This window comes from Periplaneta americana, chromosome 3 (assembly GCF_040183065.1).
Source record: "Periplaneta americana isolate PAMFEO1 chromosome 3, P.americana_PAMFEO1_priV1, whole genome shotgun sequence".
In the NCBI taxonomy this organism is placed as follows: Eukaryota; Metazoa; Arthropoda; class Insecta; order Blattodea; family Blattidae; genus Periplaneta; species Periplaneta americana.
In genome coordinates this window covers 152,800,426-152,823,815 of record NC_091119.1, presented here as the reverse complement: position 1 = coordinate 152,823,815, position 23,390 = coordinate 152,800,426, and the positions used below count along the sequence as shown (strand labels likewise).

At 35.3% G+C, this 23,390-nt stretch overlaps 1 protein-coding gene and 2 non-coding genes across 8 annotated transcripts in view; all 3 read left to right on the top strand.

The window, feature by feature from the left end:
* spict (magnesium transporter spict) overlaps positions 1-23,390 on the top strand; it is a 66,169-nt gene that overhangs the window by 1,318 nt on the left and 41,461 nt on the right. For 2 of the 6 annotated variants that reach the window (XR_011331438.1, XM_069821898.1), the window contains exons 2-8: positions 1,938-1,975; positions 2,387-2,534; positions 6,450-6,505; positions 10,882-11,012; positions 11,540-11,661; positions 15,136-15,169; positions 15,348-17,292. The gene's annotated coding sequence lies outside the window, so the exon portion shown is untranslated. The remainder of the gene's footprint in view (positions 1-1,937; positions 1,976-2,386; positions 2,535-6,449; positions 6,506-10,881; positions 11,013-11,539; positions 11,662-15,135; positions 15,170-15,347; positions 17,293-23,390) is intronic. The other 4 variants (XM_069821901.1, XM_069821900.1, XM_069821899.1 and 1 more) reach the window with 4 other exon arrangements.
* Positions 2,248-2,315, top strand: LOC138697201 (small nucleolar RNA SNORD31). Its single transcript, XR_011331563.1, has one exon. It is a non-coding gene; the product is annotated as a small nucleolar RNA SNORD31 (small nucleolar RNA).
* Positions 6,312-6,377, top strand: LOC138697200 (small nucleolar RNA SNORD31). Its single transcript, XR_011331562.1, has one exon. It is a non-coding gene; the product is annotated as a small nucleolar RNA SNORD31 (small nucleolar RNA).

Here is a 23,390-nt window from a genome sequence, read left to right as displayed (position 1 = left end):
TAGACCGTTCTCTTATTACATTTGCTTTACCTTCGATGCAACAACCGTGCAGCAAATACAAACACCGCTTTACGAGTTTGCACGAACCATAATGGCGGAATGCGTGTTTTCGTCTTTTGCAACGTTTATTATTAAAATCGTCTAGTAATAGGTTGGAATTTTGAAGTAAGAGGGAAAGGGTGCAATCCATGTCCTGGAGTTTATCCGCAAAGGCATGAAGCTCTTAAAAAAAAAAAACTCACGGTAGCACATGAACAAAGCTGGGTGTTGGGGCTGCTGCTGTTTTAAAAAGTTCATTCATGATATTAAAATTGGTTATAAAGGGAAAATTTATACGTATTCCTCACTGAGAATTATATCTTGAGAGATTTGTCTGCGTTTGTCGAATGCGCGTCGTCATGCTCATGAAAAGGCACTTTCCAGTGCCAATAATTTATTTTGTGTGTACAAGGTTGGAATTTTGAAGTAAGAGGAAAAGGAAGGAATCCGTTCTGAAATTTATCCGAAACTCCGGGTTTTTTTTTTTTTTTTTTTTGCAAGTGAAGTACCGCCCCAGCAAGTTTTCTGGCATTGCTCCCAGTGACTGTTCAGGGAAATGCAGCAGGTGTGATCCTGGGCTGTTGGGCGTGGATTCGAATCCTGTTGGTCTGATTGTCTATCTCCCCCCCCCCCAACCGTAAGGCAAATGTAAAGTTATCATTACTGAATTATCTTGTCTTGCTATCACAAATTTTACTGATGCTAGATAACCTCACAGGTTACAGTGCCATTAGAATAGCACTTAAAAAAATGTGAACATGAAAGTAGCGGAATTATCAGGTTCGTTCCAACAACAGTCAGGAACCGTCCGTAACCATCGTGAGCATGCGCAGTACAAAAAAAGCGTTCCAACACAATCCGAACCAGTCCTGAACCGGAAACATGTACTGCAGTCGGGCGTTCCAACAAGCTTTTGACACGGGTTCGGAACGGTCAAAAATAGTCCGTGGATTGAGGCATGTACGGAAGAGTACGCAAGACGCGCATGCGCATAAGCTCACCAACGTCTTCTGGATACTGAAGAAAGACATGATCGACTGTTCACATCATTGAGGTTAAAGATGAAAAGTGACAGTACAGACGAATAATAAAACTAAAGATTTAATTTAAATTTTCGCCAAAAAGAAAGGGAATGGAAATTATTTGGGTATTGAAACAGTTAATTACAATTTCAACATGCAGCTTTGATGAAAAATATAATAAATAACGTACATACATTTATAATTAAAAAAAATAACTATTTTTAGATGAGAGTCCACCAGTACACGACGTTGAATTATTGGAATCCTTGCCTTCCATATTTTTTGTCATCTTTTTTTAGAAAATGATCGAAAATCTATTTTCTGCAATTAGAATTAGCTGCGAAACGATAATAATTAAGCATCCCGTTCTTAGCAAAGATGATCACAGTTATAGCATCTCTGGATTTAGTACATAACGATCCGCGAAAGCGTTCCAACAGCTACCAGTCCAGTTTCAATCCCATAGCAGCTGCTCAACTAGCGCATGCGCATAAGATGGTACAGGAACCGTACATGAATTGATCCATGAACCGCTTGTTGGAACGAACCTATCAGCAATATCTGTAGGTATGTTGCTTTCTGTTTGCTTCGTTTACAAGTCCACGTGGTCATCACCGTCAGAAGTGTAGTAGCATGTTTTGTAGTACTACTGCATTATTGAAAACTTTATTATCTCCCAATGTAAAAGACCGTCCATGTTCAAAATTCCAAATGTACTGTATTTAAGTTGCATAGTTTAGGGCTATGATGAAATAATAGTCTCGTTCGTATGATTTCCTATGATTATAGTGAATCATTCTGAGCTCTGAACAATTGTTGCGGTACTAGTTCGTTATTGCCAATATTCATAAATAATTGGAAATTGTTTTCTTTCAGTGTTCCTGTGCCGGTGCTGCAGTCTGTTTTGTTTAAAGGTTAGTTCAAAATTGTTTAAGGAAGCTTAATTCTTATGAGTTCTATGAAAATTGTTATAACTATAAAAACATAGTACAGTAAACTTCAGATTATTCCACTAAATGGTGAGTTGCACGGATTTTCGAGGGGGGGGGGGAGAAATGAATAATTACCACTAACCAGCAGCATAATAGCCTACTGATTTGCCCTTGAGTTTTATAAATCAATTTTTTAATTTGTTACAATTGCCAAAGTGAAACCTAACAACCTGTTGTAACACAATTCCGTTAGTATGTTTTCGATGATGACAATAACCGCCCCAGTCTGATGTCTGTGACTGATCTGGTTTACTGAGTACACTTGCTATTGAAGATGATGCTAACACATCAGGTAGTGTGGATAGAGTCAACATTGTTCTCTACCTGTTTCAGATTGGAGTCACGTACAAACCTAGTGGTGGTCTCATTCTGTGATGAAGTCAATCAGCATGTGGGGTAGTCTTTTGATTGGTACAGTGCACTGCACTGAAAATGGTGCCTTTTATTTGCTACTGCAGAGTTCTGGCACGGTTCATAAAAGGTAATCCATCAGTGTGTATACTTAAAGCAATATCCCATGTAATTCATAGACGAGTTTAAGATGTTATGCTATGGCATTTGTGCTCAAGTAATTTGAGTTTTCGCTTTAGTAGATCTCTCTGGGGAATGGTGGGGGGGGGGGATCACTGTACAAATTTTAGTATACGACAATTTCGAAACGAAGTTGTGGTTGACTGTATTGTGTAGGGACTGAATGTCCCATGAAGGCATTGAAAATGTACCTTGAATTGGGCGCATGAGAAAGGATCGATATGAACATAGATATAGGGGCACGTCTTTTTCCCTTCTGCTTGATAGAAGTGTCCTGAAGGGAATTTTGAATTCTATGAGGATAACTCTTCAGTTCACTGTTTCAATCTGGTTTAGTAATGACTTGCTATTCAACATTTGTGTTATTACATTTTGGTTCAGTATATAAAATTATTAAACTTGCGTAACAGATTCGTAGATAGTAATACAGTGTTATTATTGACATAACTATTATTAAGGAAATAATGAAATTTATTTCGTTAATAATTATAGCCTATGTTGAATAATAATTCATTTTGGTAAAAACCCTAGAATTGTGGTAATCCACCTAGTGATAGTAAAGTGGTAAATATTAAGAATTTTATTGTAGATATTTCATTTCTTATTAAAATGTTTGGTTAGTAAATGAAATTTGATGTGATCTAACAATTATCACAATTGTTAAGAGTTAATATTAGGTTCATTCCAACAACAGTCAGGAACTGTCGTAACCATCGTGAACATGTGCAGTACAGAAAAAGCGTTCCAACACAATCCGAACCAGAAACATGTACTGCAGTTGGGCGTTCCAACAAGCTTTTGACATGGGTTCGGAACGGTCAGAAGTAGTCCGCGGATTGAGGCATGTACGGAAGAGTACGCGAGACGCGCATAAGCTCACAGTCTCCTGGATACTGAAGAAAGACATGATCGACTGTTCACATCAATGAGGTTAAGATGAAAAGTGACAGTGCAGACGAATAATAAAACTAGAGATTTAATTTAAATTTTCGCCAAAAAGAAAGGGAATGGAAATTAATTGGGTATTGAAATAGTTAAGTACAATTTCAACATGCAACTTTGATTAAAAGTATAATAAATAACTTACATAAATTAATAATTAAAAAAACTATTTTTAAATGAGAGTACACGACATTGAATTAACGGAATTCTTGCCTTCCATACTTTTTGTCATCTTTTAATAGAAAATGATCGAAATTCTATTTTCTGCAATTAGAATTAGCTGCGAAATGGTAATAAGCATCCTGTTCTTAGCAAAGATGATCACAGTTATAGCATCTCTGGATTTAGTACATAACAATCTGCGAAAGCGTTCCAACAGCGTCCAGTCCAGTTTCAATCCCATAGCAGATGCTCAACTAGTGCATGTGCATAAGATGGTACAGGAACCGTACATGAACTGATCCATAAACCACTTGTTGGAACGAACCTATTAAATAGATTAGGAAATAAATAACTCATATTTTCTCCAATATTTATGGCGACTAGTATTCAGCCTATATGATTAAGTGAAGAATGTGTTAGGATCTTTCAGATTGAAATTTGATTTAATCCACCAATGAAGCCAGTAATAACTGGTATTAAAATAATGATTCACATGAATATATTTATGGTTAATGCATAATGAAATGTTAGAGGAGCAATTTTGTGAATAATTATTAGGATAAAACAATTATTTCATCTCAAACCTTTCATAATGCTTGGAAATCAATGAAAAGGGACAGATTTCAATAGTAAGGTTGTATTAATAATTATTGATGTTAAATAATCATTAGATATGTATAATTCTTCAATTATTATTTTCTAATAATTATAGGAATAGTGGAGTTGATGCTAAAACTTGTACAGTAAAGTACTTTGAGGCTTCTGTTGTATATACAACATGGACTCTATCGGAAATGTATGGGAAAATCTAAAAAAGAGACTCAGAAATATTTGGGAAGATTGAGTGACATTAGATTATCTACTTGATTTTGAGGCAGCATCCTTTTTGCCTGGGTAAATTGTGGAAATTGCATAGTCTAAGCAAGTCAGAATGCTAGTATTCATCCAAACAAGCTGAAGAGTTATACATTGACTTTATTTTATATCCGTTTAATTTATAGTACATAATTCTAATGACAGAGACAAACTTGCATTGTGATTATTTACATAATTGTATGTCTAAACTAGCCAATTTCATTTATAACCTGATATAAACCCTACAAAAATAGCTGATTTCTAATCTGTTCTCTCTGTGCGTCCTAAAGACAACTTCCGTAACTATCTAAGAGAGCAAGAGTTGGCATCACAGCCAATAGAAGAGACCATCTTACATTACTGTTAAAATTGCGTATTCATTTCTCCCTGGTCTGTTGGTTAGGAAGGTTCCATAATAGGAGCACTCCAGGCAACTAGTCAACCTCTTAACATTTTAAGTGGACTTGCCAGAACAATAGGTCCACAATCTCAACATTGCTGATGGCATTTCATTCTGGCTGGGTTTTGTCCGAGTGTTAAAGTGAAATAAAAGTTTCGAAATATCAATTCTGTGATGCGCAGTAAATGGGACAGAAGTCATAAATTTCTAGTTTTCAGTAGAGCAAAAGTAAAGTTTGAAATGAGGACCAATAGCATTGTGATGAGCTGGAAATCGGAAGCTCTGCATCATTATGAAAGAGGCGAGATAATATGCTCGTTATACCATTTGAAGTAAATTTTCTGTATTCAATGGAGATCGTAATTCAAAATTTGACTTACGCCCTTTTTACCGCGCACTGTAGAATTATTAATTTTACATGCCACACAGTATGTGTATAATTTATTATTTCGGATACTGTATTATTCTAGGCATTACCACGAATTAGGTAATTTTATAATACCGTGAAACCTGTTCAAATCGGAACCTGAATAATTCGGAATCCTGTCTATTTCGGAACAATTTTGGTCCCGGCGAAATTTGTATGTATTATGTGTAATTTTTCCTGAATAAAACGGAAACTGTCTGCTACTGTTCAAAACGGAAATAATATCTTGGACACACTATTTTTTGTAGCTATATTTTGAAACAGCGTGTAATTTCAAGGAATATACGAAATATGTAGGTCACTAAAACAAGTTTTCTTTGCAAAATTCTAGAGGGTACGAGGGTGTGTTGGCCTGTCGGTCATAAATTTTATGACCCTGTTGACTAGGCAGACGAGTCCCTTCAAAGATTTTCAATGCTTCACACCCGTATACTGTCGTAGCTAAAAAGAGCGCAAGTGTAGTGATTTCCTGGTAAAAAAAAAAATTGCATAAAATGTGGCATTAACATTAAGTGATGAAGTAAAAGTTATCGAGATAAAGGAAAATTAGAAACAAAGTCTATGTGAAATAATATAGAAGTACAGTTGTGGAAAACTCAGGTGTGACAATTTAAAAAATAAAGATCATAATGAGTGAGTGGCGTGCGGCCAATATTGGTGACACAGAAGGAACCAGAAAGCAACTGTTTATGTGGAAATAAATGTATATGAATGATAAAATATTCCATTTTAATGTCACACCTGAATAATACGGAAACCTGTCCACAACGGGAAAAAAATTAGGACCATGTCCTTCCGTCTTGAACAGGTTTCACTGTACTATTTCCCATGCCACTACCACCAGTGAGTATTGCCTTGATTAAATGATTCTCGTGAACAAGAAAAGTTATAACTTAAGTTTACAGAGTGCTGTTTATTTAAATTTTTTAAGTAACAATTATTTGTTTAATGATGAAATTTAGCCGCCCCAGTCTGATGTCTGTGACTGATAGGTTTACTGAAGACTACCTATGTGATTCATACATACACACATGCTTTGTGTATAAAAATGGTATTATATTTCTCTCCCTCTGTTTCAGGCTAGTGCCCAACATAAATGTACTCGTTTTGAGATGAAGATTTTGTTACATTGCAGGTATGTGTAAAGGCAACACTATACTGTTTTCGCTGTAAGAAAAATCCTAATGTAAACACAAGCACATGGCTGTCATAACTGTGATTGGCTCACAGCCGAAACGCTCACACGACGCAGGAAAATATAGTCCGTATTTGGAAACTATCATCTTGTATTATTTGAAAATAAAAAATTGAATTCTAGTTGTTAAATACAATGAAACATATAACTTCACTCATATGTAAAACGATATGTAAAAGAAGAGCTACGTTTATATTTTGTTATGTACTATGAACGCGGATGAATACAAACAGTAATACCGAAGTAGTCTGTTCTTGTAACAAGCTGGCGTCACTTGAGCTCGTAGTTCACGTAAGCACGTGGTACTGTTTCAAACACTGTTAAACACTTGCAAACACACCCAAACACTGGTAACCACTTCCAAACACACCAAGTATGGCTTCTGCATCCTCAGTGTGTGTGGTTATTAAACATAAGAGTGGAAACCCTCTCAAAAGCGGAGAAAAACAAATAGGGTTAAATGTATATAATAAGTTATGTTTGTTTTAATTAGAGGAATTATAAAATAATTGTTTCCTAAGTGAATGAATGCACAGTAGTGAGGTTAGGTCTACTTGACGAGTAACGGGAAATGTTAAACATGAAACAGAATGTACAACAGTAGGCGGGAACATGTACTGAGAATCTTGGGCTCCAAACAGTGGCCCATGAAGCCTCACTTCAGTCACGTGCTATTGTTTACATTAGGATTTTTCTTGCAGCGAAAAGGTTATAACTTCTTCAGAACATTAACATTACGTAAAATAGAACATAATTATTACTAGGTATAGTATAGTTAATATAATCTGAAATAAAATTTCATTCGAATAATTATTTAACATTTTTGAACTGAATTAAATTTTTCTCAAGGCACTCTTTCATTCAAAGTTATGGCTGCTCTTCAATCATATGTGTATCAAAGATGCTGTATCAGATCCGTAACTTATTTTGTGGGAATAGATACATTTTGAAAGTCAAAATTTTTTTGAAAATATTTTAATAACTCGAACTATTAAACTGATATTAATATAACTTGGGAACATTATACTAAAAACAGGAGGTTGCTTTATGCAAGTCTCGAGCTGAAAAAATTTAGAAAATAGAAATCGCACTCATTTCATCCCCTTGATCATAGGTATGGGAGTCAAACTTTGACAAGAGTGATACCATGACTTCTTGTTAAGGGAAGAGGCTCGTCAAAAGATGCATTAAAAATCATGCCCTATAATGAGAGAGCTCCAGACAAAATTTTTTAGACCATTTCTTGCCAGGATCAAGATAGGTGGTAGTATGATGAAACCATATCATTGGCCCAAGTATAGATGGGATTGTGCCACCATTCACATTCAGTTCATACCGCACTCCTTTTACCACACAAAGCAGTGTATATTTCCTTCTTACTCTAATCCTTCATTTAGTGGAAATATGTCATAGTCCTAAGATAAGTGTCTTGCCCACAGTCCAGCTCCATACTGCGAATTTGATAGCAGGTGTGGCGTTCTATACTGTGGAGAGTAAAATTGCTGCTAACAAGCTATATTTGCTTGCCTTTTTATGCAAGTATAATACGCAGGGCAGCAACATGTCTTTATATTGCGATGTAATAGCTACATGCAAGATTTCCAGGCTTATTAAGTCTTGTTCGGGCTGTTGTAATGATTATTATTAGAGTATACAATTGATTATATGTTTATGCGAAATTATTATAAATCTACGTACTTAACTGTACTATTGTTATGTGAAGATAGTGTCTCTTTGTAAAAGAATGTTTTGTGTGCAATTAAGAATTAAAATTTGTTCAGGTGTAAAGAAACTGTCATTTATGTTGGTTTTTTTATAAACAGTAAAACCTCTAACCAGTTTAACTGAAATGTTCAAGTCGTGTAACTGAATTTTTATAATGAAATTTAAAGGTTATATGTACTATATTTATGAAATATGTTGTTTTCTAATGCAGGCATTTGACAATAGTCATGTGACCTCTTGCACTCTAATATTTTTCAAAAATATTGTCATGGTCAGCCACTGAAGCACAGATTTTGAGGTTAACGGAGGTTTTACTGTAATTGATGTAAGATATGCTATAACTGGAATTATTTTCAAAATGATAAAGGAATTACTGTTGCGAAGCATGTAAACCTATGTTCATTTCTATGAATTTAAGTAATTTTCATTGCTACTTACTGAGAGGCATGTGAAAGTTACCCACATAATTTGACATAAGGTTTTTCATTATCTCAAGGTGAAACTAGTGAAATTTTCGTCAAAATCTGAAGTGGGGGGGGGGGGAATCGAAATTAGTATTTTTGCATAAATATTATCTTTGCCTAATGGCCGATTGATCTCTAGTACATTTTTCAATGTATATTGCCATTTTTGAAGACCCAGCGGCTATTTTTAGAAGTCCGTGCACTCTTCTTTTAAACTCAGGTTAAAGCTGGTGTTTGCATACCTCAATTTTCTGCTTGCTATATTCAAATTTGGCACAAATAGGAACTAGAGTGCGGGAACTGTACACTTCTTCCATCTAGTGTTCAAGAGTAGTACTGCAAGACCTGTTCTCTTCCAGTAGGTGAATATTTATGTTTCTAAAATATTCTTTGTGTGCAAAGAACCCATGTGTTGCTGTAAGCATTTTGTATTCGTTTGTGCATTTGACAACACTTTATTCACTGACCTGTTTTTATTTGCATTTATTTTCAAATAGGTTGTACTGTATATAATATTATAAAAAAAATCCTTGAAGCTTTTGTTAGTAATGATGCAGGTTATTCTGTAATGCAGATATTTTGCTCTGTAATTGCTAAAGAAACTGAGGATTATAAACAGAAGGTCCTTTCCCAATCTTGCAGGCTCATGAAATGTGAGACCCTACACTGAAATCCAGCAATATAGTGGACATACATGTCGTATGATGACACCTGGCATAAATGTGGCCATACTTCACTGTATGGTTTAGGGTTAGTGGGCTTAGATTATGAGGTACTTCAAAAAATTTTGCCATGCATGTTCTTTCACTGCTGCTGATCTAAGTGAAAATTCTCAGAATACAGATCTTTGCTAGATGATCATAAAAAAATCTGAGTGCAAAAAGAAATTACGCAGGTAGCTTCAGTGCTATGAAGATGGTTGAAGTCTGAGAAAGAATGTGGTATGAAGGTATGGTCACACATCGCTACTTTTGCTGCGCAACTTTTGTACTGCAGCTGCAAAAGTTGCTTGTCGTGTTCACACGTAAGCCAAAAGTAGCAGACTGCACACTACTTTTCATGCTGTGCAACCCGAGTGCTGCAAACGTTGCAATTGGAGGTTGCGAGTCTGTTCACACACAAGGCGCTACTTTTGCAGCCGCAGTCATGCTGCAGGTTTCCATCTCTGTGTTGACTTCTCAATATACATTTTGTGGTTATGTTCGCATTATTAATAAACTCATGCAAAAGCGTACTTATCTATTATTTGCTTTTCTGTGCTAACTAGTATTCAGAAATTGACATTATTTTTACTATAAAGCTTTTAAAAACGCCTATATACTTAAATGATAACCAACAGCATATTCACTTAATCAATGTTGGCAACCCTCCTGTTTGAAACTACGCTACGGAAAATTAAAAAAATTAATTTTATCGTCAGCAAATGTACTCACTGTGTTGTGCATTTAATAACTGTTACAAATAATTTATTTTCATCACATATAACATTAAAATATATCCAAACAAAAGTATCATTGGCACATTTGGATGGCAACACTGGTCGCAACCGCAGCAAAAGTTTCAACAAAACCGATATCAGAAATGCTTCAGCTGCAACCCTGAGAACCCTGTTCACACATCGCTACTTTTAAGCTGCACACAGCATGAAAAAGTAGCAGGCACAGGTTTGGCAGCTGCTACTTTTCGGGTTGCACCTCATTCTAGTGCCGAGGTCATGGAAAGCCTGGGGCTTTACCTCCATGCCCACCAAGTGCCTTCATGGCATGTGACGGGGATACCTTTACCTTTTTACTGTTCACACATCGTAGTACAAGAGTTGCGCAGTTTTTTGTACTTCACTTCAATGCTACAAAAGTAGTGACATGTGACCATACCTTGAGACACACTACAGTAATCTGATGGGGCTGCGAAAACATACAGCATTTATCATAACTAGCTGTGTATGGAGCAAAGTCAATTAATAAAAGGAACACATCAATCTTGCAAAGAGATTGGGGACTGGCTTGAGAAATTTAGTTAAGAGGCTGGAAATCTGAAGTTAATACTCTGGCGGTAGGGGGGGGGGGGGGTTGCTGGAAGATTAAACGGAAAAGTCATTGCTGCATTGACATTATTAAATTGTTACAGGGCTGGAATTGTAAGTGGAATGTCTGAGGTCAGCAATGAAGAGGATTATTGCAACCCTGTCACATTGAATGTCAACAGATGATAAGTCTGATCAGAAGATGAAACATGCAGTGCTGGTCAGTTCTAGTTAAGTGAGTACATTATATGCACGTTTTATTTTATAAAATTGCCTGTATATCAAAACTAAATCTTACACCTTTAAAATGGTCCATGGTACAGGATTTTCATATGATTATTTTCAAATTTGGAACAGATACACTTCAAAAGCATCTTTAAAAAGTGGAGTTAGGTTCTTTATGCAGAATTAAAAAAAAACACATTTTTCAGCGGTATATTAAAATTGTTGTAAATGCAGTGTCTAAAATTTGATATAAATTTGGGATATTTACTATGTGTGTAATAATTTAAAAAAATTTGGCCTATGCTGAAATGTGATTGACATAGAGATTTTGAATTTGCTTATCATATTACAATTAAAATGTCGATAACACTGAAACTGTTTGGTCAGTTGAACTGAAATTTTATGTGAGATTTCGAGTTACAACATTCCTTCAGTTGTATGCTTCATTATCTGTTAAAAATTTTGCAAGTTCCAAATTTCACTAGAGTTCCCCCTTAACATGAGTTAAATATAAATAGATCCTTAATCTCTTTTCAGGACTGATTCAGCTATTGTACACCATGCTGGCAAAAATGCGTACTAGCTGTATGAGAGTACTTCTGATGTACATAGTCCCTCAGTGTTATTGGTGGTCTTGGCTGCTTCACTATGGTCAGAAGGTAAGTGTCTGAGGGTTTTCTCTGTCCTGAACTGTTGCTTCCATTATTTAAAAATGGCAATAATATATCTTAATTTAGAGTTCAGCTATTGTGGATGGCCATAAAAAGTAACAATTCAATAGTTAAATAACTGTTTGGTTAAGTGAAAGTTGGATGATAGTTGGTGACATTGTGTCAACATTATTACATCCTGCTTTAGAAGCACCATGACTAGAAATTTGGAATAATTGGCCCGGAATCTGGTACAGTTCCTGGGTAGCTCAGTCGGTAGAGCATTGGTGCGCTTAGCCAAAGGTCCCGGGTTTGATATCCGGCCCTGTAACAATTTTTCCCCTTGAAATTATTGAAATCAACTTTACAGGGAGCTATACCTGGAAGCCAATTTGCATAATATATGCCTCTGTTCGTTAACATGAAACAATTTAGTGGCACAGTGCAGTGTTGCCATACCTACTGATTTAGCAGGAGATTTCCTGTTTTTCCATGGACTCTACTGCTCTACTGATTTGTTTGTCAAAAGTCCGAATTTCGTCTGCCTTTTGGGCATGCTAAAGTCACTAGTGGTACTATACTCGGATTTTCAATACGCTTGCAAGTACACACGCACGCACATACACATTCTCTCTCTCTCACTCAATATACAGAGTGGAAGGTAATCACTGTACCAAAATGGAACTGGTATATAATAGATCATGAGGAGATACTTGAAAAATCTGAATAAGTTTTTTCTCTAACATTCACCATTTTAGACGAAATCGTTGTTTCTATGAAACATTTGGCAACATCACGGCTGTTTGCAATGACTCTAACAAGCACGGCCTGCACTCCTTACCTTCTCCTCCTCCTCAGCTGTATTCAGTCAGTGACACGCAGGAGTCCGCTGAGCTGAAAGATTTATTTTAATGATTTTCGCAATTATTCCATTTAATTCATGATTAAACAGTTTAATTTGTAAAAAAAGAATCAATATCGTACATTACTATTCAGATTATTTTTACGTATCTACCTGTATAGCAATCAATCAACTATTTTTTTTCTGCTTAAAGATGCTTCATCGAAGGAAAATTGTATTAGAAGTGGTGTGTGTGTGTGTGTGTGTGTGTGTGTGTGTGTGTGTGTGTGTGTGTGTGTGTGTGTGTGTGTGTGTGTGTGTGTGTGTGTGTGTGTGTGTGTGTGTGTGTGTGTGTGTGTGTGTGTGTGTGTGTGTGTGTGTGTAGAATCATCTCTTAAATTTTGGTGCATTGGTCCTCTTCCACCCGTAAGAGGATAAAATAGGTTTGGAAATGCATGCAGAAACACAAAGCATTTGAAAAGATCAGACACTTTAGGACAAAAAAACAAGATTTTACGAGTGATTTTACAAAATTAAACACTATGACGAGAGAAAAGAATAAACACTCAGGCGAGAGAAGCAGAAGTGAGACCAATATGTTTTTGTAGTAGAACATAGACTAATTTGATCAGTATTATGGAGCACTTACCAGCACTAATTAAATCTATTTGTCCAGATTCAGGAACTGTGACAAAGGTAACTTCTGGGCGTACAAAAACTACAGCTATTGTCCAAAATATAACGGGAGTGAAAAACACAGAAAGATAATGCAAATTGCCGATGAATCCACAGACAAAAGTTCTACCAAACATATTTTGTGTATTGTTGCATGTGTTGACGGACTTAGTTACATAAATTGACTAGAGATGGCTGTAGTTACATTAGCAAAATTGTTCATTTCAGTGCGGGGATGTATTGTGTAGTAATACAACAGTATCTTCTTTTTATAGTACACATTGTTTTGTAATTAATATAACAGAATGAGGAAATTAATCGTTAATTAATCTACTGTTATCTCCTGGTTTTTTTTCTCGATTATTTTCTTCCTGATTTTCGTGAGTAGGTCGCGGCGACACTGCTGTTATCTCATTTTTTTTTATTTTCTTCCTGATTTTCGTGAGTAGGTCGTGGCAACACTGGCACAGTGTAGTGGGCACTCAATGTTGGGCCATTGATGTCAATCCGCTTGAACTATGTGGATATAAAGGGAATAATTGACCTGGGGTCTGGTACAGTTCCTGGGTAGCTTAGTTGATAGTGTTGGCGTGCTTAGCCAAAAGTCCAGGGTTCGATACCTGGCCCGGAACAGTTTTTCCCTTGAAATTATTCAAGTCAGCTTTACAGGGAGTTACACCTAGCCTACAAGTTTTGATGGAGAAATCATTGCAATAAGTGAAAGTCTCGGGAATCTTCTATGCCACATCAATAAAACGCAGTTATATTATCAGACTCCAAAGCAGCTATTCTGTCAATAGTCTCTAGACACATCTTCATCAAACAGCAGAAATAACTAAAATGCTCTGTCAATTAATAACACTCAATAAAAGAATTGTATTCCAATGGATCCATCCCATTGTGGAATCCTGAGAAACGAGGATGCGGATACTTTAGCAGAGAAGGGCAGCACTGCTACTTAGACCTGTTACGAAGTCCACATATTACTCTGAAAAGATTTATTAAATCTACATACTTAGACTTTCAACAAACAAAATTTGATAACACAATCTCAAGGGAAAAAACGGAACTCTCTGCATCATAATCCACAGTTAATTCCCGATTTACCACGCAAATCGTCTGTAGCTGGATTTAGATTGACAGGCCATGATTGTTTGGCCAAACACCTGCATAGAATTGGAATATATCAGTCTCCTAACTGCCCATTGTGCAATTCAAATCAAGAAATGGATTCGGAACACCTCAAAATCTGTGCTTCAGTGGCTGACCATAATATCTTTGGAAAATATCGGAGTGCAAGAGGTCAAATGACTTTGTCAAACGCCTGGCATTAAAAAACAACATATTCACATACCTCAAGTGGGTTGACAAGCCGTCAATGACCCAACATTGAGTGCACACTACACTGTGTAACTTTAAATTGTAGTGTCATGTTAACGAACAGAGACGTATATTATGCAAATCTGGTTCCTAGGTATACCTCTCTGTACAGCTGACTTTAATAATCATGTATTTATGCTTGAATATAGCTTTTACTTCAAGCAAGAATCGTAAATTTGAGGTGAAGACGAGAGGGGTGAGGTAGTAGTTTTATATAAGAGTTGAAATAATTTCTTTTGAATGCATATCCACAGTCCAGCTCCATACTGTGAATTTGATAGCAGGTGTGGCGTTCTATACTGTGGAGAGTAATTTGCTGCTAACAAGCTATATTTGCTTGTGTATCAAATCAAGTATAATACGCAGGGCAGCTACATTTTATTGAAATCAGAGTGAATGGTGTGTGAGATTCAGAATGTTATTTGTATTTTTATGAAATCTGTTAACTAGTGATTGTGCGTCATTGTGGCTGTGTGTTCAGATTGGCAGGCTGGGAGATACTTGCTAATAGCGAGGTTTTTTAGGTCTATTTAGTAAGACTAAAATGTTTGTAACAATTGTTTATCATCAAATTGCTTGCATTTCAGGATGGCAGATAGCAGCACTATGATGCATTGTTTGGTAAGTGTGACATTTAATTTCTAATCCTTAATATATATTTGAATAACTATGATGATTTAGTTTGGATACTCAAGTTTCTGATTTCGTGATAAGAACTTGCCCTCACTGATTTGCTAATTGATGTGTACGAAGTATTCCTTGTTTTGTGTGGTTTTAAAGAAAGAATTTCTCATTTTAGATTCACATGTACCATGTTGCTGCTGATGGTTCTGCTACAGAGATATTTCATTCCTCTACAGTAAGTGATTTTCATTATTGCACACTCCAGATACCGAGTCCAAGTCTTCATTTGTAGTTTAGCAGAGATTTATTGCAGTTATACTTTCTTGAAACTTCAATACATGAATTACCGTTACAAATCTTAATTAAACTATGTTGGTGGGAAGATAGTTTTCTTGGAAAGGGCAGGTCTCCATCAGTAAAAAAAAAAATTGTATCCAATTAGTTTATAAAGTTTTTCATGGCTACACAAGTTGCAGCATGTTTTTTTTGTAATAAACACAATGTTCACAGAAACCCTGCGTGATTACAAATGGATGTAATTTAGTAACGTGCATATTACGAGCTTTATAGTGTCTTTAAAAATTCCTGTTTTGAATATTATGTCTTAATTGCTGGTGGAAACAATGGCAGCAGAAGTGAATAGAAGCAGTTAATATTGGTTACGTTATTCTTGCGTTGCTATATTATAGTAAATGGTGTGAATGTTTTTATTTAAACTTAGTTCTGAATTCTGCAGCTATTAAGTGACTTAATGGCAAATCTGTATAACCACTGATGTTTGTTTGTGAACATTAATTACGTTGATGTGAGATCCCACGTTAGAAGCTTTGTACTTAGAATCTTTCTTTTCTGCTATTCTGCATATTGTATGTTCATTTCAAACAGTTTTTGTATAAAACTAAGAAGTTATTAACAATATTCATAATTATGGAATATTATATATGAGGTGTTTCAAAATATGTTGGTTCAATCCAACACCATATGTTTTTTAAACACAACTTCGTTTTTTTAATTTGCTGACTTCACTTTTGACATTGGAGTCACTACTTTCCAAACTATAAATCAACAAGGATTCATTGAGTGTATCTTATAATTTCAGGGGCTTGTTAAGAAATATTGCATTTCTGTTTACTCTCCTTGTGAGATGTGAAACTTCTCATGTTTTATGTGCATGAAAGGAATTTTATATTGGAAATTCATTAATTATGTATTTTCAGTATTTACTGCTTGATATCGATATCAAAATCATTTGGTATGAATTTACCTATATCTGCTTTTCTGGGTTTTTCTCGTTTCCTACATATGATGAATAACAATTTGACAAGCATATGTCTGATACACTGATGCCAATTTGATCTGATCGGAATTTTTTCATTCATAGTAAACTTATTGTGCCTCGTTTATTTTGTAGATAGATTTATTGGTATATTTCATTTTGCAGGACGGGGGATGTGTTCTGGTCAAGAACTAAAGGTATGTATTAATTTAAGCTTGAAAGTAAAGTTAAATTCTCTTAATTTTTTTTCCTAGCCAATGATTATAATTCCGCTACCCAGTCAATCTGAAATATGTGATAGATTCATAGTTCTGAGGCTAGGAAACTATACTAGAGTTATAAGCTAGGGCATTGAATACTTCTGTGTTAAGGGGGGGAAAAACTCTTGATACAAGAATGAATACATTCCTTCACCGGTGATAATTTGCTCTGAAAACAGTTTGAAAATTGGTACAAAGTGGTTCTGGAATATTCGGTCTCTCCAGTCATCTTTGAACCTGTCTTGATGTGCTATTCAGACAGTTATATAAAAAGTGTGTTCATTCAATTTTCTGCTCAAGGGCAGGTTCTTTACTCAAATCCAGCCTTTTCGAATCTTCCCTCTTTTCTGCCCTTCTCTAAGTCTCCACATACAATCCATATCATTAATGCTGATATCTTCCGCCCAAACTTTTTTCCTGTTCACCATTCCTTCTAGTGCATCCTTCCATAGGCCAGTGACCTGGCCAGTGAAAAGTGTATAGTGTGACTTTTTTTCAGTTGGGGTACACTTCATGTTCAGAATGTTTGGTATTTTCGTTACAGGTGCTGTGGTGGGTGATCTTGGTTTCTACTTTAATACAAGGCAAGTTACGAGTAAATGTAACTCATCAGTGGTTCTTAGGCAGTTATAGCAACCTGCTAGTTCGCTTGAGCTTTGTGTGTTACTGCACGGAAAATTAATAGAAAAATTTACCTGTTTGCAAATATGTGATTTTTTCTGAAGTATATATTTATTAAAATATGTTTCTTTATTGTTACTGCATGTAAAGTGGACAGAAAAATTATCTGTTTGCAAATGTGACAATTTCTCTGAAGTTCTAATTTATTCAAATGTTTCTTTATAATATGTTTACATTCTGAGTTCTACGCATGTTTATATTTTAAAATGCTAGTAATTTTGTGAATTTTTGTATCTTTTTTTGTAGTCCGAAAATAAAGTTACTGGAAAACAAATTGCTTCATGTTCTTTGTATCACTTTTTCCTCGTCTCTTTGAGCACAATCATTTTAAGGATAGCTGTGACTGGATTTTTTACTTCTACAGTTTGAAATTAAAGTAGAACTTCAATTATCTGGACTAATAGGAGTTAGTATGACCCAGACAATTGGGTCGGAAATGAAGATAGTTCAGAAACAGTAGTAAGGTACTGCGTGTATTAAAAGTGCAAAATGACTGTAGGCCTACAATTTAAAATTAACTAAGTTACACATATTGAAACGAAATAGAATTTAAAATGGATTAAGATTATAAGAACTCTTCATATTCCCTACAAATCAGAACTTTACTTATGTATGGTGGTACAGTACACGAAATAAAAAACACAACATATTCAACTTTCTTTGAATAAAAAATTTCAAACTGTCCTGGAACGTGATTTGGATTTTGGATAATTGGAGTTCTACTATACTGGGACTATTTCCTTTTAAATGTAAATGCTGTGAATAGTATGTTGAATAAGGGATTTTTTTTTTTTTTAAAGAATAATCCATATTTTGTTCCTCTTTCGGAACATGTTTCTTGCTTTTGAGTGTATTTCGTGTCAATTGCCACTCTTGGGATCAGAAGTATAGAAATTTCTTTTGCTTCAGTTAATTACTCTTGCACTTTCTATAAACTCCAGTGAACTGAACCTCTGGAAACTTCAGCACACATACAGGAGACAGAATGAAGAAGCTGGATTGTAGAAAAACCAGAAAATCCTCAAATTTAGTTAGACCTATCCTTAACAGACCTCCAATTACAGTGAAAAGTGAGAAGTTTCTTTACGGTCACAATTTGGAAAAAATAAATAAAATTTTAAATTAAGCAGAGCTGAGTTGCATTCTCGAGATTGTCTGGTACTTTGAGAAAAATCATTAATTGCCTGCAATTTTCCCTATATAGCACATTTCAGAATGCAGTACAAAGTTAGTATACTTGGCTCGCCTGTGTTTAATAACGAAGTTTTATCCTTGTAACCTACACACAATTTTTTTTAATGCACATAGATCATGTCAATACACGATAACTAGTTAGAAATTAATCTGTGGCTTGCGATTGTTTGTTGGTAACTTGGTTTAAATTTCATTGAGTGCTTATGTGTAACATTTTTCTTACACCATCCTTGCACAAGATGGAAGATGTTCAAGGACGGTAACGTCTGAGTAAATCCTTTAGGTGAACAGCATTTTTATTTGCCATTTTGCCTCATTTGTGAAGTTCTGTGATTGAGCACCTTTCACTCTATAACCGACTATCTGCATTTCGAACTGACAGGTCAAGCAATGAACTGCATTTGCCGCGTGTGCTTACCCCAATCTTGGACCATTCTCAAGTAAGCTGGGACAGCCGGAATTACCAGTGCTTCATTCAGTGACTAGTATGTGGTTTGTATGTGACCTTGATCCGCCAGTTCGAAATGCACAGATAATAGTTGCATTTACAGCATGTAGAAATAAATTCTGGCAGTCTGCACCTGCACACTTCATGAAATGCCTAGCAAGTCTCTTGTACTAGCTTTTGTGCATACATGTTTGTACATGTACAGATATTTGTGAAATACAGCATAAAATCTCGTAATAGATGTAAAACCAATGACTTGTGATATTTATGGAAATTGCCTGTGATTGGTGTATTTTAGTGAGAACAAGAACAGGCTTACAGAAAACGTTAAATTTTAAAATTTCAGTAATCTCCATATACCATGTAATACTTCAAATGGTGTATTAATAGCTTACTTGCATGCAAGTGTTTTGAATTAACTGTTATTCACTGAAACAAGTTCTGCATTTTAGCAATTTTAAAGTGTAATATGAGACGATGGACGTAATGTTTGTGCTATAAAATTTTGATGGAAGTAATGCTTTGACTTCCTGCCATCTTGTTGAAAATCGCCTAATAAAGTTGGTTTATACGTAGTATTTTGTACACTAAGACAAAAGTAATGGCCTTTATAGGTAAACACACAGTCTACTATATACAGTCGCGAAGCTCAATACGTAGTAAATATGCAAACATTAGGTAGTTGCTCACCACTAGGATCGCTAATATCACCTCATTACAGGCAATGCAAAATAGTACCGTCACAGTCTATTGTTTCTAGCACCCTCAAAACTCAAGCTTCGTGACTGTATATAGTAGACTGTGGTAAACAACCAATCAGATCGAAAATAATAATAATAATGCAGCAATAGAGCAAGTTTCTCATTTCAACTATTTAGGTTGTGAAGTGTCATACGATAAAGATAATGATGTAATACAAAAACTATATAAATTTCAATACATGTGTGGCACTATAAGTAGAACATTGAAGAACAAGACGAGAGTTGATACACAGGTAAAATTTTATAAGACTATGGCTGTTCCAATGTTGATGTATGGATCTGAGAACTGGGCTCTAAATAGATCTGATGTTAGGAAAGTTCAAACAAGTGAAATGACATTTCTAAGAAGAGTAGCAGGCCTTACCTTACGTGACCAAGTGAGCAACAATGAAATAAGACAAACATTAGGCATATATGACTTAAAAGAGAAAATATATACAAATAAAATTAACTGGTATAATCATATACAAAGAATGGACCATAATTCTATAACAAAATGGGTTTTAAATTATAATCCAAAAGGTTATCGTGACATAGGACGTTCGGTAACCAGAAGGAGAGATTCTCGTGAGTCGGAACAGGCCATGAGACAGCCTACCATGATGATTTAATTTGTATGGTTGTGAAACTTAGGCTAAGGGTGTTTGTTCAACAATAATGATTAATCTTAAAGATATTGATGGTTGCAAAAAGTCTTCATTTGCACAAAATTCCTTACTGCTCAAATATTTTTACTGTGACATTTCACTAACCAAGTTACTGGAAACAACAAAACTGGGCCATTGATCAAGTTAGTGGGGTATAAATAGATTGGGTTGGATTTTGTAATCATACAAAAACTAGACTATTGCGTAAGGGATGGTATAGTTCCAGATGTAATGCAGTAGTTGATATGAACAATTAACGTGATATTATGAGTGATGAAATGATAATATAGTGGCAGAAGCCTCTTTGATTAATATGATTAAGGTAAATGATTTTTTGCATGAGTAGTGTTGGAAGACCTTTGGGGAGGATAATATTAAAATGGGTGTGAGATACGATGGTAGGGATAGGGACATACGTGAGGGTAGCAATAAACCTCTGGGAACTGGGTTCCTTAAAAGCAGGGCTGGGCATGAGAGCGGCTCAGTCCAGTTGGCCAGAGCTGCTCTCGCTCCGCAAAGCACTTCAATTCCAAGCCAGAGCAGAACGCTCACGCAGTGGCAGACTCGCATTACAGCTACCTTCCCTGCATTAATATAACAAGAGCCACGGTTGTTCTAGTCATTCAGTCTGTCAGTACATAATAGTTTATAAGGATATTACATCAATCCATTGTACATTACAGAATTTATAACACTCTTATTAATTTAATGAAATAAACTTCGCTCTATGCATACACACAAATCATTACGCTTATTTACATAACCCATACGCACATACTGCAACCTCCTTACCTTGGTTCTACGAGACAGGCATATGGCTTCCACTTCCCCCACTTGCCGTGGACAGAGTTCATCTGCCAATATAATTAAACATCGCTTGATGAATTCACCTTCGTTGAATGTTTTCAATTCCTTTGCAATTTCGTGGCAAATTTTGTAGCTAATTCTCATGGCCAATTCACTAAGTGCATTATTGTCATCCTGTTAATATACAATATAATATAATGTGATGCGATGCGATATATGATATGATATAAGATATATGACCATAAATTAATACAACTTGAAAATGTTTCTCGGTACATTATATTAGAGTATCTATTCGATATTTATATTGCATTATAAGTTATTATAGTACATTTAGTAATATATAATTTTAAATTATACAAATATTATGATATATCATAGTATAGTATATTACAGTTCATGATATATAATATTATATATTATATATCATAATACTTGTATCATTTAAAATTATATGTTACTAAGTGTATAATGACTTATAATGCAATGCAAATATCAAATAGATACTCTAATATAATGTACCTGAGAAACATTTTTTTAAGTTGTATTAATTTATGGCGTTCATTACCAACATATTTGTTATATTCAGTAGCATGTTGTAAAGAATAATGTCGTTGGATATTGAATCTCTTAATAGTTGGAGTGTTTTATGCCAAATTAAACACTTTGCTAATCCACTGTTCTCTACCAAAAAGGACTCCTCCTCCCATGATACATTCAAAGCATTGGGAGTAGCGGGATGCTTTAGTGTATGAGCAGAAGCTCCGTCTTCAAAGTTCGCCTTCATATTGCAGAGTCACCACTGCACCGACACTGAATGACGTACAGTATGCATACGTCACACCGCTCGCGAGACCCGCTCTTTAAAGCACACAGCGCTCATTTCTCAGAATCACGTAATGTGCCCAGCCCTGCTTAAAAGCCATTTGTAAGTTGTTTGCACGGAAATTTGGTGCCACCTCCCCTACTGTCATTCCACCTAACCATTCTCTTTCTGCTTGCAAGGGACAGAGAGACCAGAATGAAACTCCACTAAAGGAAGGAATCCCATTTCCTTACAGAGAAAATTGCTGTGGTAATACCACAGTCTAGTATATAGTCACGAAGCTTGAGTTTATGAGTCTACTAGAAACAATAGACTGTGCAGGTACTATTTCGCATTGTCTGTAATGAGGCAATAGTAGCGATCCTAGTGGTTAGCAACTATCTATGGATGCATATTTACTACGTATTGAGCTTTGTGACTATATACTAGACTGTGGTAATACCTTAGCAGTTTAAAACAATCTATTTGGAATTTAAATGGAACTATATGGTTTATCAACTAAAAAAGCGAAATATTATAAAGTACTGTCCAAAGTGATTTCTGAGTTATTTGTCGAATTTTGTTCGTATTCCCAAATCAATGGATCTTTGTTAAAAGAAATTATTTACTCCAAACTTTTTTTATGGCTTGTTTTATGATGAATATATTTGGCTTACAAGCAAAACACGTTAAGTAAAAAAAAAAAAAAAATGTTACCTCTGACAAAAAGAAGTTTGAAAGCTCTTGACAAAACTGAATCCTCAAAATGTTATTTTTAGTACGGTAAGTTGTTTCCAGTTCTTAAGTTTATACACATTCATTATGTACATTAAAATACACCTTTTCCTCAAAAGTAATATTTTTTACTTACTGTGTTTTGCTTGTAAACAGACTATATAGAAGTATGAATACAAAAAATATTTTCTCATACATTACAACAGTAAAAAGAGTTCATACAAGATCCCATTCAAATCAGAAACAAATAGTTGATCATGTTCTTTGTATGTTTGTAGGAATGATAAATGTAATAGTCAAGAAGGGCTTTAAATAAATAAGGCACATCTTACTTCTTGCACTATCTCATGCAGTTTAATCGTTTCTGGTAGGTGGCAGCATTAGTTAGCTTTAAAATTGAGGATGTGAATGAGGTGCATGTAAAACAGAGCAGTGATTGAATTTCTTTTGGCGGAAAATGAGACCATCACGAACATTCCTAGGCACTTTGAAGAGGCCATGGCCACAGTCTTCTGGGACTCTGAAGCAGAGCTTAATTATTTCAGCCAGGGCTGTCCCAGCTCAGCTACAGAACATCTTATTGAAGCTTAAATTAAAAAGAAAA